Source organism: Thermobia domestica, chromosome 9, assembly GCF_964235325.1.
Source record: "Thermobia domestica chromosome 9, izTheDome1.hap1.1, whole genome shotgun sequence".
Classification (NCBI taxonomy): domain Eukaryota; kingdom Metazoa; phylum Arthropoda; class Insecta; order Zygentoma; family Lepismatidae; genus Thermobia; species Thermobia domestica.
Window position 1 is genome coordinate 173,532,038 of NC_137462.1, and position 18,433 is coordinate 173,550,470.

At 34.6% G+C, this 18,433-nt stretch overlaps 1 protein-coding gene across 2 annotated transcripts in view; it reads right to left on the reverse strand.

The window, feature by feature from the left end:
• FucT6 (alpha-(1,6)-fucosyltransferase 8) overlaps positions 1-17,647 on the reverse strand; it is a 236,754-nt gene extending 219,107 nt beyond the window's left edge. The window contains exon 1 of one of the 2 annotated variants that reach the window (XM_081772210.1): positions 17,406-17,647. The gene's annotated coding sequence lies outside the window, so the exon portion shown is untranslated. The remainder of the gene's footprint in view (positions 1-17,405) is intronic. The other variant, XM_081772212.1, reaches the window with a different exon arrangement.
• Positions 17,648-18,433: the final 786 nt, after the last annotated feature.

Here is an 18,433-nt window from a genome sequence, read left to right on the forward strand (position 1 = left end):
TTTCAATCTCACTACACTTAACATCCAGCAAAATTCACGATAACTGACGTTCATAATGTGCTTTTACTGGCAACGTTCTATGTAGATTTCTATCGTTTAGCACAACACTGATATGGCATTTACTCCTTAACAACAGCAAAAACTATACTTCGTAACTCTTTTCACTTCTGCAACTCTGCAACTATCTTTGAGCATTCAAAACAATTTGTCAATCAGAAAGAATTAAGTAGAAATGCCATTCGGTTTTAATACGAAGCAAACATGTTACAGTGTTCAATAGATTGTATTATAACCTGGATCACATTAAAATACATAATTATTAAACAAAGAGATTCCTGAAAGTGAATACTTAAGCAAATAACGATCATCATACTATATCATCATAATCTAAATAGAGGTCATCTCTAAACGATTACTTAAGGCGGGCCCATTAAACTTATAGAACCTTATGCAGTTTTTCTGACACGATTAGTGTCATACTAACGAGTTCGACCAACATCTTTCCTGCAGTAGTCAGGTCTTTAGTATGACACTAATCATACGTCAAAACGACTCTGCATAAGGCCCATTATGTACTGAATTGTGTATATGCAGTGTTTGTGGTCCACCTTTTACAAATAAATAATTTGACAATATTAATATACTGTAAAAACAATGCCCAATAGTGCAGAAGTAAATTTTACCCATAAATTTCCATGTAATTTTACAATGTTTGAATGCCTACATAAATTGTGTAATTTATAAAAATGAACTTTACTTAGACCATACTTTTCAATGGAATCACAAAAACCACCTAGCTGTTATCTCGTTTGTTTTACATACTTCCCAATGAATGCTTATTTATCATAAAACTGACAGTTCAAAACTGATCTGTAGATAAAATGAAGTACACTTTGTTACTACATATCCTTCAGACAGCAAATATATTTCACATCATGAGACACAGCACTGGTGTTATGCTGATCAAACACTATTTTAAATTCGACATCAAGGAACATTGCATTTACCTAAATCACACTAAAAACTCACTGATTTGGTTAGTACCAAATAGAAAATTCACCTTTAAAACGAGTTAATTTATTATTGTTATTATTATTATTATTATTATTATTATTATTATTATTATTATTATTATTATTATTATTATTAGCTGAAATGTCTTTTCTTCGCAAGGGAAAAATACGTTTATGGAATTATTAATTGCGAAAAATTTGAATCCTTCCCCCGTTAGGATACGCATTTTAATCGAAGTGAAATGTAATCGGGACTACCATCGATCGCTTAGTGACCCCGAAACTCATGGATTCGACACTAATCTCGGTCATTTTGAGATTTTAGTTTCCGCCCTCTCTCACCCTCAATGCCGATGGGAGCTGACCTTGGACTTCAACGACAAAGGGAGTCATTATTCATCTCAGCGATCTCGAAACCTATGTATAATATCGGTAGCTTTTGATCACTTTTACATACTAGGAGTGTCTTACTATCACAGCGTTTTTTTACAGATCGGACGTTACACGTATACCAAGTCTGGCTGAAATTGCTCCAGGTGTTCGAAAGTTATATTGACACATACATACATTTTATGTATATAGACTGTCATATATTATTTGTTGATGTCAGTTATTAGGTGAAAATGCACTAACTTTTCATTTTTTTTTATTTTTTTTTTAATCAGATGTACGAACTTCATAGATCAGGAAATGACTGTATTGTGTCGAACAGCTTAAGAGATGAACGAATCCATATATATATATAAAACTTGTCTAATAAGCTCCACTTATATTGTATAGACCACACTGTTTCAACGAACAACCTCATCTTCGGTCGTAGTACAGAATTTTAAGCTGCAACATATCCTTATATAATGGAATGTTACCTTCAACTTAAAACTAAAAATATATCGATGATTGGGCGAAAACATGAATCCCTTGAAATTACCCGGTAATGACGAAAAACAAAATAAATAATTAAAGTGTTTAAAACCTGAAAGGAAGAACAATGAAGGCATTTTTGGGAAAAAGTTAGTGAACTATAATACTAAATTCTTCCAACCACAACACTTTACACATTAAAAAAACTAGCAAGGGATTCGAGTTTTCATCCATCAATTATGTGTTTTCATTTGAAGGTAACATTACATAATGTGAAGTGTTTCGCAGCTTAATTTTATACGCTACCACCGAAGACGATGGAGGTTGACTACTGAAACCGTATGGTTTATACCAGTGGTATTCGCATACTCGCCTTCTACGAAAATCCGGTGGGAGCTTACGTGGTTCGAATCCTACGTTAAGCTGTACGTCTAACTCTCAATACAGCTTAGGTGGTAGGGACGATAACTGCAAGCCACCCAAGCAATCGGTGGCATTGAACCTTATTTTTCTTATACAAAACACATTTTACATTGCAAATATCTTTTGTGACTGAAAATGGAAATGAAGATAAATCCCAATATTTACTTGGACCCTTTTCTATATAATAATAATAATAATAATAATAATAATAATAATAATAATAATAATAATAATAATAATAATAATATCATCTTCTTACTACAAATTCAGTACATGGATTTTCCTGATTGAAAGTTGTTGTGGATATTGTGAAATAGTGCACGCTAATTTTAGGGCTTCTTACGTACATTTTTCTCCACAAAATACTACACCTAGGTAGAGAAGTGGTTCTCAACATAATTCCTATCACGCCCCCATTCTATCACAACCTCTTACCAGCGACAGTCTTGTAATTTCTGGTTTGAGATAAGCTTGTGTGGGATTTTTAATATACCTGTTGCGGAGATCTCACGATATCCAGCTATTTCTGCAATAATAGAATCCATTTCTTGTATAAAGTGGATGCAGTAACTTCCGTAAAATATAATGGATTAAAACCAAACCTGGTCAATTCATTCATATGACAAATATCGAATCCGAATCGAAAGTGTTTCAAAATGGAGCCCGTTGGAAAATTTTAAAACATCCTAACCTCCTTAATTTTAAATCATATAATAAAAAAAAAATAATTTTGGTTATTAAAAAAACTTCGACAGCTGTTTAAAAAGTTATTGAGTATTTTATATGGTTTGATAACGTGTGTCACAAGATTGAATCGGACATTGCAGCATTAGTGAAATCACATCATGCTCAGGTACCTCATTAGCTGTCAATTTCAATTGTATTTCAATATGCAGTTCTCATTAGTTTCATATCATATCTCCTTGATTTAAATTGATTTTTAAACAACTCTGCACCTGTTGAAATGTTTAGTAGACCTAATTTTTGTTGTTCTTAACAGTATGTATAAAAATAAAAATATGCCTATCAGAAAAAAAATAAAATAATATTTAAAAATATCTTCCAGTATTAGATTCTAATTATATTTACCTTTTCCGTTTATCTTCGCGACCCCATGAAACCCTGTCGCGACTCCCCTAGGGGTCGCAACCCCCCAGGCTAAGAAACCCTGCTATAGAGAATCACAAAACACTTTATAAAATAACAAAATTATACTACTGAAGGTTTTTCTTAAAGGACAAATCTACACATAACAACATTTCTAGAAATTGCAAAATGCTTTCGTTTGAAGAGAAGTTCGAAAACCTTTTCAAGTTATTGAAAAAGCATTGAAAACATGTTTCTAAAATCTGTACATAAAAATTAGCACATCAGGGAACATCCAAAAGTTGCAAAATGAGAAAACTGTTTCGAAGTTCTCCTTACCTCTTCCTCTGCGCACATGAAGAAAAAAATTGCTGCTACATAAAATCCATAATTTTGCGAAATTCTATGTTTGTTCATCGTTTAGAATAAAAGTGATGAGATAAAATTGTCGTTCGGCAGTAAGACTTCTTGCTCTTTCTAGTTTCTGGGTAATCTTCTTCGTATATGTTTCTGACCGAGGAGAAAATCGACTTGAACTCTCAACTTACCACATCGCTTTTATTCTACAGGATGAACAAGCAGAGAATTTGTCTTCCAAAAGCCATTTCAAACGGGTCAGACGTTATTCCGACCCTGAAAACTACGGATTTGACAAAAATTTCAATTATTTTCGATATTTTATTTTTCACCTCCACCACACTATCCTCTGCAAATGGGAATGAACTTGAATTTAAAGGTCACAAGATCTGTCACCAATCACTTACGGAACCTCTAAAACTATAAATTCGACACTAATATTGGTCATTTTCAAGTATTTTTACATGTCACAATTTCATCTCCCTCCCCATGGTGCTAATGGGCTGGACTTGAACTTTCATTCTTTATCTAAGCGCCCCGAAAACTGTGGATTCGACAGTAATATCGGTCGTTTCTTATAATTTCTTGTCTGTCCCTGCCACTTTCCCTAGGAGTGCTCAGGAGGTTTTGCCCCTACTGGGGGCTGAACATGGACTTAAACGACATCAGGACTGCCACTAATTAACTTAACGATGCTGAAAACTAATGATTCGACAATAATATTGGTCGTTTTCGATATCTATGCATGTCATCATTTCATCCACCCTCTTGGTGCCAATAAGGGCTTAAATCGGACTTAAACGGCATCGGGGGTGTGTTACAATTTACCTGAGCGACCCTGAAAACTGTGGACTTGACACTAATATTAGTTGTTTTCAATCATTTTGTCTCCCTATCCCCTCTTCCTAGGAGTGCTAGGATGTCTTACCCCAAATGGGAGTTGACCTTGGAATTAAAGGACACCAAAACTATCACCAATCAACTTCAGGATCTCGAACACTATAGATTCGACACTAATATCAATAATTTTCAATTATTATTATATGTCATCATCTCCGTCCTCAGCAGTACTAAGGGGGGCAATTTGGATTTAAATAGCATCAGAAGTGTCCCTGTTAGTCTGATCGACCCCAAAAACTACGGATTCGACACTCATATCAGGCGTTTCCGATCACTTTCATAAGTCACCTCTCCAAGTTGTGCTAGGGGGTCTTATTCTCACTGCGGGCTGAAATTGGACTTAAAGGGAACTGAAACTGTCACCAATCAGCTCATGAACCCCGAAAACTATGGATTCGACACTAATATCGGTTATTTTCGACAGTTTTTATGTGTCTCTCCCTTCCTCTTGCCCCCTAAGTATGCTATGGGGTCTTACCCCAACAATACTCTTTTCCAGACCACAAGTAATATTATGTGTACCAAGTTTGGTTAAAATTGTTCCAGACGTTCCAAAGTTATGCTGGAACATACAGATTTTTACGTTATTAATGGAACGCATAAGTATCTTTTCCGTTTTAAAAAAAAGTGTAAAGTCTGAACAAAAAATAACTAAAGTAAAAAAAAAAAAAATTGAGGACACTGCAAATCACCAACAAATATGGTAAAGTATTTAACTGCTCATATGAATTATTTCGTGAGGAATTCCGCGTATGCTGGTGTCTACCAAGTTATCTGTCAATGTGCTGGTTCATACATTGCTCAAGAAAAATACAAACAAGGGTCAGGATTCATCGGTTTCTGGGTTATCAAAACACCCAGGTACATTAAGGTAGTCAAAGTCTTTCGAGAAACATCAAGATACATTGCGAGAAAACAGAAATGTGTTCGAATCATATTATATAGTATATATTCAACGTTCAATCTGAATATAATTCAACAATTGGGATGGCATTATTAATTGTTTTATTCAGAAATACAAGTCTCCATGACGTTAAGTTCAATGTAACTTATTACTTTTCGAACAGATACCTCATAAACGAGTATTCTGTCCACGGTGACGAATAAGTGGGCCAACCATGACACACTTTCAACAGTACTTGTTTTCAGTGACTGCAAGACATGAGCTACACATGAAGCTTGCAATTGCTATGTTTTGATTTGACTTATAAATATTATACCAAGAAATTTTTGTTCCAATTTCCGAAAGAAGGAACTTTAGAAGAGCACTGGATCAGAGATAAGAAAAATAAGGACACGTATTTACATTAAAATAAAATGAAATACACCCCGGCCTACGATTTCCTTACCTAGCAGATGGATTGTTTGGAACCGAAAATGACAGATTTGGAGCCTTAAACTTAGGTTACCAGCAGAAGTGACGAAATTAATTCATCCACTGGGAACGTCTCAATTTCACATGTTTATAAGATGGCAGACCTTTAGTAACAATTATTTTTAAGCATTTTAGCAACAAATTAAAATGATGATTCTACCAAGAAGTAAAAATAGTAAAAATAGTGAATTTGGTTTTCAGTGTGATGTGAGACGAAGAAGTACATTGTGAATTCTAGAAGATGTTTCTTCACTTCTAATTTGGCCGAGGAAAGCACCAGATGGACTCCTGAAATACTCAAAATTGAACTTCATCGTCGCATTGAAAAGTAAGTAGAGTATATATAATTTATGTCTTTACCTGGTGAATTTAAAAATAACTGAACAACTGGTAGGTTTCCCTGTTTTAAAAAATAAAATCTGTTTATTGATTTTTTAGCAAATCTTAATTACAAATACACACTGTATATACTTCCCGTAACAGGTTTGCCAAATCCAAGCCCGAAATTCGGGAACTAAATGTCTCCACCTGACCAAATTTGATATATTGGTAGACCTTAACAAACTTACTATGCACGCGAAATACCATGATTTTTTGGTTCGCAAGTTATTCGTACCAACCTTTACTCTAACTTTGGTGGCAAATAACTCAAACCAAAGATATGCATAACGTAACATTTCATATGCGTAATAAGCTCATAAAGGACCACCACTATGCCAATTTGGTCAAGATAGAATGAATTCATCAGTCACTTTTAGTGAAATTTCTTGATTTCACTGAGTTCAAACTCAACTTCGATGACCAATAACTTGGAAACTAAAATTCTGTACATCATAACACTTCATACTATGCTCGATGTGTACAAAGCTCGTCAACCTTCATCACCATACCATGTTTGGTCACGATCGGATGGGTTTTATCTATCAGGATTTCGTTATACTTCTTTTTTACCTAAGCCTAAGTTTGGTTATCAATAACTCGGGAACGAAGGTCGGTATACTAATATTTCACGAATATACTAAGCTACACGAGGTCTACTAATATACTAAATTTGGACACGATCGGAATTAGTATCACCGACAGCATACTACATATAATAACCTTTCACTATGTCGAATTTGCAAGTAACTCAGAAACCAAAGACCAGCACATCACAATATTTCCGTGAAGTTCTATCACTATTCGAACATTCGTCAAGATCGAATGAGTTTCATCGATCACATATGATTTATACATTTCTTCAGATATTGATTCATTTTTGATAAAAATCAAATGAAGAACGATAATCAGATGATATGGGTAAGAATGAGATGTGTAATGAGGAAAGTGACTGCCACAGTATTATTACTTAATGTTAATAGTAAAATTGTTGTCCCGATGTACGTTGAAAAAACTTATGCCAAGAACTAACACATGTAATAAGTCAATGTTAAATGTACAGAATTTATAACACCTTCACAAGAAAACAAACTATACTCACTGTTTAGAAACTAATTTGTTCAAAACAGAAACTAAAAAATATTAATGAATCTAGTTACTTCCTTTATATTCCTAGAAATACAACAATAGTAAAATTAGCTATAATTAAAATACAATGTATCATTAGTAACACAAAAATATAAATTAAAGGACGAACTGGACAGCGAATGGCCATCGTTATTCGTCCTTTAATTCATATATAATATATTTTTATGTTTCTGTTTTGTACAAATAAGTTATATAAATTCTTCCTAGACAGTGATTACACTTTATTTCCTTCTGAACATGTTATCATTTCTATGTATTTAACATTGACTTGTCAGATATGTGAATTCTTGGCGCAAGCTTTCCAAGACACATCGTGACAGATGAAGGGAACAGAGCAGTTCTTGCTATTATATCACTGGACAAAATATACAGGCATATCAACATTACTTTTATTATTAAATATGAAACTTATTGCTTCACTGTCTATTTTACTTCAAACACATTTATTAGATACACATTTTTATTCAAACTGTTCTAAATAATGACGTGCAACTGTCATGGACTTTGCTAATTCTATTAACTCATTATTCAGAGTTCTTTACACAATTCGTATCTTTTTTTAAAAGCAAATTGAATGTAAATTCTTCAGAGCATATCTATATTAATAAAAATTAACGTAATATTGGTTGTGGTCGCATCACAATCAAACGTCTTAACTGATTGATATGAATTTTTAAACAGATTTAGTACCTGCCTCAAACTGGGTTTTTATCATACCACTTTCATTAAAACGTAAATAGTACGGAAGGAGGGTAGAGGGAGTTCAATTATACCATAACCAGTATATTTCACGCCGCATGGATTCATTAATTATTGCACAAAAAATATCCGTTTTTTTTTTTCCATTGTTACACGTCATAAAATATTTCCTATTGTTTTTAACGTAGAGTATTAATATATGAACCTATACAACACCAGCGACGAAACAGACAAACTTAGAAATAAAATTCAGGCACTGTATGACCAACGATAGACTTAAAACAGCACGGGAAGAGAAATCACGAAAAAGTGATTAGATAACAAGGAAAACGAATTAACATATTTAGCACTTGGGTCGAGCTGAGAGCTCAACATTCTATTTCGATTGAAATACCCATCCTAAGGGGACAGGGGTTATATACACCTTACAAATATTTCCCGTATACGTATTTCACCATGCGAAAAAACCGACGTTCAGCTAGTCTTTAATACATGTTTCCAGTATTAACGCATATTTTGGAGTTTTTAATACATATAAAAAGATAACCACAAATAAAACGTAAAATTATTATGTATATATAACAATGTTCACGGTACAAACGTAGGTCCACTAATAATTATGTAATAATGTTGTTGTCTATTTTGTATTTCATTCTACGAATAAACTAAATAACGGCAATCTTTACCAATTGCGTAGACGAAACAATCAGATCATTTCAGATTTTCATGAATTTTCATGACACGACATTTGTTTTCAAAAATGCGTAATTTGTACACCACAGAGCTAACAGAATATGACAAATGTCTGTATATAAACACACAAAACATTATATCATTACTCTGTTAATTGACGTGGGATAGAACCCTCGATCTAAGCTTATTCTGAAACTAAAAATTCTAAATTTTCATTTACAGCTCATAGTATATGACATTTAACTTGGGCTTTTTTTGAAGGTAGGCTTATATATTACATGGTTCAATGCTTTCTCTCTTCGGTATAATTTATTTGCCTGTTTGGGATGACACTGCAAACATGAGAACGAAAATCATGAAAGAAATGTGTCACATGAAGTGAATCATTTTAAATAATGAATGTAAATTTATACTTAACATTGCGCCAAATTATTACTTATTCTGGAAACGATTTCGACATTTTAGCTTCATCAATTCGGATTAGGTGCAAGTTAAGATTTTCTCCTATTCCTTTCATCTTCTTTAATTGTGTATTTTTCTTCAACGAACTTCATGTCCCATTATCGTTAACTGTATGTAAACGTTTCAAAGTTGACACAAAGTCATTCATTGGTGTCAAAGTAATTAAAAGAATCAACGTTGAATAATTTACATTGTTTGCGTAAAATTTCACTATCGGCCCTGAATTTTTCGAAGTTTAAAGAGTGCGTTGTGAAAACATTTTCAGAAGTGAGTGCTGACTTACACCCACAGACAATGAAATAATTCGGTTATTTGTAATTGCGAACGAGTTGTGTATTGATTTTGATTTTTTTATTTATTTATCAGTAAAAGACTTGCATAATCAGAATCATTCCACTTTGACATGTCCGCATACAGTTGCTATATTAAAGCATAAAATTAGTTGGAATAGAACACAAGAGAAACTTAATTTGCACTTAATCCAGAACTGATAGTATTAGAACAACATCGAGATCGTTTCTAGTAGAAACAATAATTCAGCGCAGTCTTAAGTATAAATTTACAATAGTTGAGCAATACACTATTAGCAGTCACTGTTATTACCAACGTTTACAACGTACGTGTGTTATTACTACATAACTCTGAACGACAGCCAGAAAGTGCTAGTGCCATGTGTTTACAGTGGTTACATTTTAATTGCATGCGGCATTTAGTTGCTGAATTTGGGTGCTCATCAGCCCCTCTACCTTCCACACACACACACACAATTTTTCGAAATAAAAAGTAACACTACTATTTCTCTGCCCAACAGCTAAAGGAACTAAACTGACGCATGGCTACAAATATTTATTTGGACTGATTTTGGTATACCGGTACGCCTGGCGTACAATAATTGCAGAAAGGTCCAATGAGAACTTCTATCTCCCTTAGCGGCTCTTTCTTAAAACATCATTGGCAAATTTATTTTCTCGCAGTAAAATTCGACATTATCAAAAGCTATCACTTTCAGTGTTATTTCCTGTTAAGAGGCACTGTGAATTGCGGAATGAACCCTACGCAGAGGAAATTCATATAATAATAATTTTGCGTAATGTAGATGTGATATTTTGTGTAAGAGAATTTCTAAGAAGGATCCACATGAGTGTATCTTTTGAAAGTCATTAAATTAGATGCTCGGAAAAGAATCAGCGAGAAGTACCGAGCAATTGTTGTATAGGAATTTGAATCAGTGATTTGTGTAAATCAACTATTGAAAGTATGCCAAAAAAATTGTATCGTGAGAATAATGAAGAATTAAGTACTAGTTTGTGAATACTTATGGCAAGCCAATACGCAATAGGAACACTGTTGAATGCATGTTATTCACAAAAGGAAGATGGGAATATATTTTAAAAAAAAAAGTTTCGTAGTAGTAGTTCTGTGACGGTTTTTGTTTATTTAAAGAAAAAGAAAAAAACTGAGTGCTAATAATAACGAAGTATTTGTACATATTTTTATTCCTAGAAGAAACGTTTTTGCTTTGATACTTCAGTACATCAACAACGGATGCCACACGATGTGATAACTTTGCTTTTTATGTTTTAAGAGCAGCTGATGAAGATGGGAGTTCACTACATCAGAAACGTATACCAAGTTTAGGCTAAGTGAATATCTCTCTGCACTTAGAAAACAGTACTTAGTTTATCTATTCGAAATATTTCCCATTGTCAAAAGATACAACTTTAAGTCAATTATAATGTATATTTAAACGACGGATTTGTTCTTAAACGGAGCTCTTGTGCTTTGCGTCCTTATGCAACAATTGAGATTATAAAGAACTGGACCTACCATTAGCAGCATGAGCTACAAATCACGACCAGTTGTAGGGCTTGAGTCCAAGATCAACCCTCACAGTAAACGCTGTTCCTCACGATGAGCACCTATGTGACTATATGGTTAGCGCACGCGTCTCGATTCTCAGTGGAAGCTCATGTAGTTCCGATTCTACGTTAAGCTGTAGATCCACGTTTCATATAGGCCCGGTCCTGAAAGGGACACCACACTCTAATCTAACCAACCAACGTTCCTCACCACATAATCTCGTCTCCAAGAGAACAGATTACAGGATTACCTTACCAGCCCCAACTAGGTGTCGAATTACACTACTTTTATAAAATTATGCACTAAAACTGTACTAATTTTTTCTTTTAATGTGCCAGAGTGGGGAGAGAACTTCTGAGCACCCTAATCAATTTAGTAAGTGCTTGGGCGGTCTAAATATTTATCACGTGTGCCTGGTTACGGTACTTACCTAGCTTGAATGATACGTTAGGATGTATGAAACTACAAATAAATAAAAACTTCTATGCGAACTAGGAAACAAAGCCCCGGCAAAACGTCTGAAACTGCTAATAGAAATCTAGCCACAAAATTAAGGGAATCAGTCAAATAAGCCACTGGGGGTGCGGTGGCTCAGTGATAGAGCGATCACCTCTGGTGCTTGAGGTCCCGGGTTCAATCCCAGCCCCCGCCAAGTGAACTTTGTGGTGGACGAGCACCGTGATCGTGGGTTTTCTCGGGGTTCTCCCGTTTCCTCCCACTTTCCTCATTCCACCATTTCACTCATCTCTCATCATCACCGTCTCCTTTGGCCTAACCTGCATAATCGTGGGACGTAAAACTCAAAATATTTCATTTCATTTCAAATAAGCCACTATAATATACGTCTGTCAAAATTTCGATTTCTGGAATGGTCTGTCATACATTCTCATACTCTCTCACATTATAAGCTGTGGCATGCATTTTGAGCTATCGTTCGTAACTCACTTCGTAATTGGACTGTTTACGAACTGTTGTACTCTTTAATTGCTCTTTAGAGTTCCCACATGGCTATGAAGTTAGCTTACGTGCATTCTTCCTTTTGGAAAGCCAGACTTCGATTTCCGGTAGTATTCATATGATTCGGATCCCATGATAAGCTATAGGTTCACGCCTGATACAGTTTCGGTGTTGATAGGGACGTTAAGGGCCTCCAACCAACACATTAAGTGGTTTGTGAACTATTCTCTTCTCTTCCAGACCAAACCATTTGCAAACACAATAGTACTGTTGTACATGTATTTCAAATCCACTTAATTTAAATAAACGTTAATAATACAGTGAGACCTCTGAATAATGGATACCTATGGAGCATGATCAACTGTCCATAAATGAGAGGTGTCCGTTACAAAAAGCTTACACAAATTTAGGTTACCCATAGCTCATACGATAATTGTATGCAATATATGGTAAATATATTAATCATAAATAAAGTTTGATATCGAATCACTGTACACTGTGTTCTAACTACTGGGGAGATGAGAGGGAAATTTAACCCTGTAAAGGAACGAAACTATCACTAGGGGGGGGGGGGTATAACGGCATGTACTATAAAATATACACTGAAGTTTTTCTCAACTTCAAGCCATCTCTGAAAAAAAAAAGAAAGAAAAAAAACGCAATTCGCATACTAACTGTAGTAAAAGTAACTCATTGAAGGTTTTCTAGATTCCCGCCAGAAAACAATACATTGTGGATAGAGAAAAGAATTTCAAGCTCAGCTTCTATTTTGTTTGGTGGTTCACCATGTAATTGAGTTATGCCAAAGACGTTTTATAGGAAGAGGGAAGGGAAGTCTGTGCTACATACATACGAACTGAGAATTCCTATTCGTTATGAAGACGGTGATAAAACGTTGCGGGCGAAAGAAAACTGCCACAGAACGTATCCATAAAAGGTGGATTCTGCCCAGTAACTAAAAATACTATACTTTTGCCAGGCCAAAAAAATACAAAAATATATGTACTATGGAGGTGTACGCTAAGGGATAATAATAATAATAATAATAATAATAATAATAATAATAATAATAATAGTTTTAATGAACCTACATATCTTTACTAAAGGAAACTAATGAAGATTAAGATCAGAATACGACATGCAGGAGACAGGATTATAGTTGACACTAAGAGCTTTTCATGTTTCCTTACCACGAAAAACAAGTAAATAAATAAATAACAAAGAATACGTAAAATTTTCACATTGTTTTCGTTGCGCAAAAGTGTTGTATTTTAATATTTTGCTTCTCCCAATACTTTGCTTGCTTTTGAAGCTTGCACTACAATATGGAAGTATATATTTCAAATAATGCAGGTGTATCTATCTCGTGATCGTCGCATGTTGTATTGTAGATGTGAATGAAAAATCATGATGAAATCCTATGTCCCAATGGACAACTGTTCATTCCATCAATATATTTTTGGTGCAGATCAAAAGGGCTTAAGTTACTTTTTGGCCACCTGCACTTTCTGATATATTAATGACCAAATAACATTAATTTTCGTTTAGTATTATGAGCGTATGTGTGGATGCAATGACCAATATGTCTTAAACCATTTTTTTATAAGTATTGTTGGTTTTAAGGATTTATGTCGACATACTTTAAAGTCTGTTTTTTGACTCGTTTGCAAAAGTAACTTTTTGTCTTACGCCCTTTTGACTGTGCACTGAAGGTATATAGTATATGTCTTTACAAGCTAGCCATGTGACTAGTTAACCGGTAAGTTTACCATAAGTGCAGATATTTGTGGACGTACATAATTTCATGTGTTCACTCACCTATGAATTCCTTCCATAGAGTGCAAATTTTACAGCAAGTCTAGATCTTCCCACTTTGATTTGTACATAATTAACTCATACATTTGTTTTAAACTTTATTCTTACATCATGGTCTTACTATTTATCAAAAATACCATATATATATATACTTTAACTGATATTACGGTCTGCATCACTATCACTTGTATAAACCAACACTTTTTTTTCGCCCAAGAATATTAATGAATCGATTCATTCAATATAATAATTGCCAAGCGAACTTTGAGGTGGACAAACACCGTGTGCGTGGGTTTTCTTCAGGTTCTCCCGTTTCCTCCCACTTTGTTCATTTCTCATCATCACCATTTCCTTTAGCGTAGCCGGCATAATCGTGGGACGTACAACTTAAAAGATTTCATTTCATACAAAAAAAATCAAATATGGTAGGTATTCTAATTAATAACGAGCGAATGAATGAAAGCAATCAAGTAACAAAGAGCGTAATAAGTAAAAAAGAAAGTAAATAAGTAGTAACTAAGTAACAAATAAGAAAGAACGTAAGTAAATAAGTAGAAAAGCAAGAAAGCACTGTATAGCACTCCATCTTAATATCCCTTTTTGCAATTACCTGGCCTCCGATAGATCATGAATCGGCTACACTATTCTGGCAAATTTTAGCTTTTTCGCCGTTAAGTTTGTGAAAAGCCCATATGCTGAAGAACACAAAGAATGGTAAAATATATAGACATATCTTCGCTTAAGTTTAATATGCACTAAATTTAATCCCTAAAATTTACGTACATAAATTTAGGTATTTTCATCAATTCAGAGAACAATGCTAAGAATACTAAAGCAAAGAAATAAAAGTAATGTAAAGAAATAACTGCAGTAAATTCCAATATGGAAATAGTATATTTTCAACCCACATAGCGAGTAACAAACATTGTCATAGAAAGTCTTAATTTCTACAGGAATATCATTAATAATAATATAGTTAAATGTTGAACACTGTCAATATTACGGGAAAGTGACAAATAATAAAAAAGAAAGCATCTCATACAAAAAAATATCCTTGCTATATACAGTGCCAATCATTTCATTTTCACAGAAAATCGTTGCAACTAATTTTGCAAACCTTATGAAATAGCAATTAAAATGTACCTCAACGTTAGTGTACAGTGTTATGTAGGAAATGACAGCAACTGCAAATGAAAGTCGCGAGGAGAGGAAATAAGGAATTGCTTAAATAGAATCACCAAATAATGTTATCACGCCCACGTGATAGAACAAGCACTCTGTTTACCCACGTATACCTACCATCGAAATGAAATGAAATGAAATCTTTGAGTCCTACGTCCCATGCTCATGCCGGCTGCGTTAAAGGAGACGGTGATTATGAGAAATGAATGAAATGGTGGAATTAAGAAAGTGGGAGGAAACGGGAGAACCCCGAGGACACTCACGCACACGGTGTTTGTCCACCACAAAGTTCACTTGGCTTGAGCTGGGATCGAATCAGGGAGCCCATTCACCAGAGGTGAACGCTCTACCACTGAACTACCGCGACACGCATACCTACCATAGGTAACGCGCCTCAATAGATTACCTTACTTCACTGTGCCCAGATCCGGATTACATATAAACTGCAACAGTAACCCACGCAAACAACTAAAGACAAGTGGTTGTTAAGATATAATCCTAAACATCTTTATAATACCGGTAACTACAACATACCACACCAGCTGATCTCCGATTCAAGGCTCCGCATAAATTAAAAATGGATTCTACCATATATTGACCAGAATTACCACACAGTTTCTTTCAAAGAAAGAAAAAAGTCTCTTCTAATGACTTCAGAGGTCGATTTTTGAGGTGTACAACTGTTATGACTATCAGTCACTAATTTATGTATAAAATATGGATCTTAATGCCATAAAAACTCTTACTCAGTGGCGACATCACGTACTCACTATATATGCTCGCTTGAAGAGAATCCCTTTCGCAGTTTACCAGGAAATGTGGAGTCCCTAAAGAGTGCAGACAGATGAGTAACATATGATGCCAGACAGCTACTTGGTCAATATAATTTAAAATATTTTGTGAATATAAGGTGTTAAGAGTGGGTTCACTCAATCAGACGGTTCTACCAAACAGAAAATTTATAGATAGAATACAATATGAAACATTTTCGTGAAGGAATGAGAATGTGAATATAAGTAATTAATTATTGTCAGTGCACAGCATATTGAAATGAATTTTGAGTGATAGTGAAAGTATTCAATGTGTAAATGTGCTCATCCACTATCCTCGTTTATGCGTATAACCCCGGCGCTAACGCGCCTGCTCCTTACGGACGCATCCCTCGCTAACGCTCGGACCTCCCTGCTACGCTCCTTCCCTGACTCGGTTACGCCTACATTGTATTTACACTGAGCCCTCCTGAAGTCAATCTGCAAGTAATAATGGAGCTCCTTATTTAGTACATGATCTGCTAAAAGAAATACAGAACTCAAACCTAACCTGAAAATGTAAGAAATATGTAATAAAAAAAATGGTAGAATCGTCTACTCGAGTAATGCCTTATAAGTTTATGCTATCTACAAATGCTACTTTCATGGACGATTACATAGCAATTAGGTATGCATAAATAGCTCTTTAGGTATTAGCCTTCCTTTGTGATTTAGAAACTTTGCTCACAAATTTTCCAATATTAGCACCCTATCTGCATCCAAATCTAAACGGTGAAAAGGTTCTAGAACACAGGTTCCCCCTATAGTTTAGTAGCTAGGTTGGTTCCTTTCTGCACCAGTTTATTATTTAATTCACATGGTATTGCCTAGCGAGCGTGAGCGAGTGAAAGCGGGCTAGAACCCCGCAGGGCATATAGTTTTCTGCCTTTATAACAGCTAAACTGAAAGTGGACCTGTGTTCTAGAACCTTGCCCTAAACGGTAGTTCAGTATACGAGTGTATTTGAAAAAATCAAAACATTGACGAATGTATAAATGTTACTCCTAATTTATTCAATGTAGGAACAGCGGTGATATTTCATTATTATTTATATAAGTTTAATAGAAAGAACTGGTGATAAAGCACAACACACTTGCACTCTATTCTTCCCCATGCGAAATGATAAGGTAAACTATATGCCCTTGGAAAACAGAAAAATATGCAAAATGAATAAATGTGTTCATGACAATCACGCCGAAATTTCAAACCATGACTCACAAACCAGCACAATGTACTTACGTTTGCAGAAAGTGCAAGGTCAATTAATGTAACTGATACTTGCTGCATTCCTGCTTTTAACTTATTCTCTCATTGATTTATGGACAAGGCAGATTTTGATAAAATCTTATTTGATTTCATAATTAAAATAACAAATAGTAAACTTACCCCAAAACTTCCTCTTCTCAATTATTTCTTCCACGGAATAAGAGATATCTCCAATGAACTTTTATCTATACATTTTGTACACAAACAAGAAAGCACAAAGTTCATTGCTTTACATATACCAATTTCCACCTACTTTCGTTGAATAGTAAGGATTTTAGACCCCTTGCACCCTTCCACTCACGAAAACATTACCTATCATATTTTGCACTGTTGCCAAAACGCATTCACTTCAGTTCACTTCATTAACTGCAGATTTTTCTCTATGGCAATATACTCGTATGTGTTCCAGGTAATGTTAAACACGCTTGATGTTCTGTGCTCGAGTTAGAGCTAAATTATAGGGGAATAAAAAAACATTACAAAGCAAATAGATTGAGCAGTCAATTAGCTTTTTTTAAAAAATAGAAAAGATCAAAGTCGAAAAAGGAAAATTAAATTCAGATAGAACTTGGAGCGGTTAAGGGACAAAAAAAAAAAAAAGAATATACAAAGACAAGTAACAGTAAAAACATAAATACAAGTGTAATATTTAAGATACATTATTTTTTTTTTAAAGAAAGAGTTCTTCATTTTATTTTATTTTCTGTCCAAAGCTGACCTTTAATTACTATTCAAACAGTATTTATTATGTTTCTGTTATTCCCAATTAATTGATTTAGAACTTTGATTTGTGTAGCTTATAGCTCAGAAAACGAAAATCCTAAGCAATATTTCACAAGATCACAGCAAGGAAGGTCCATCAACATGCCAAGTTTGATTACGATTGGATTAATGGAGATTGTTGGATTTTATTTTTGAAGATATGACGCAGAATTTGATCATCCATAACCACAGACCCAAAAGCTTCCAAAACGTCCCTAACAGCACAATTACATAGCAGGCATTTGCCTATCATGTTCCCTCAGTACATGAGAATGTGTCTAGTATGTGCCTTTTATACTTCTAAGCAGGGGTGCTCATCCTCCCCAAAGATGATGGCGCACTCCTTCCCAAAACTAATAATCTCTTCCCTCCTCAAAACTCAAGTC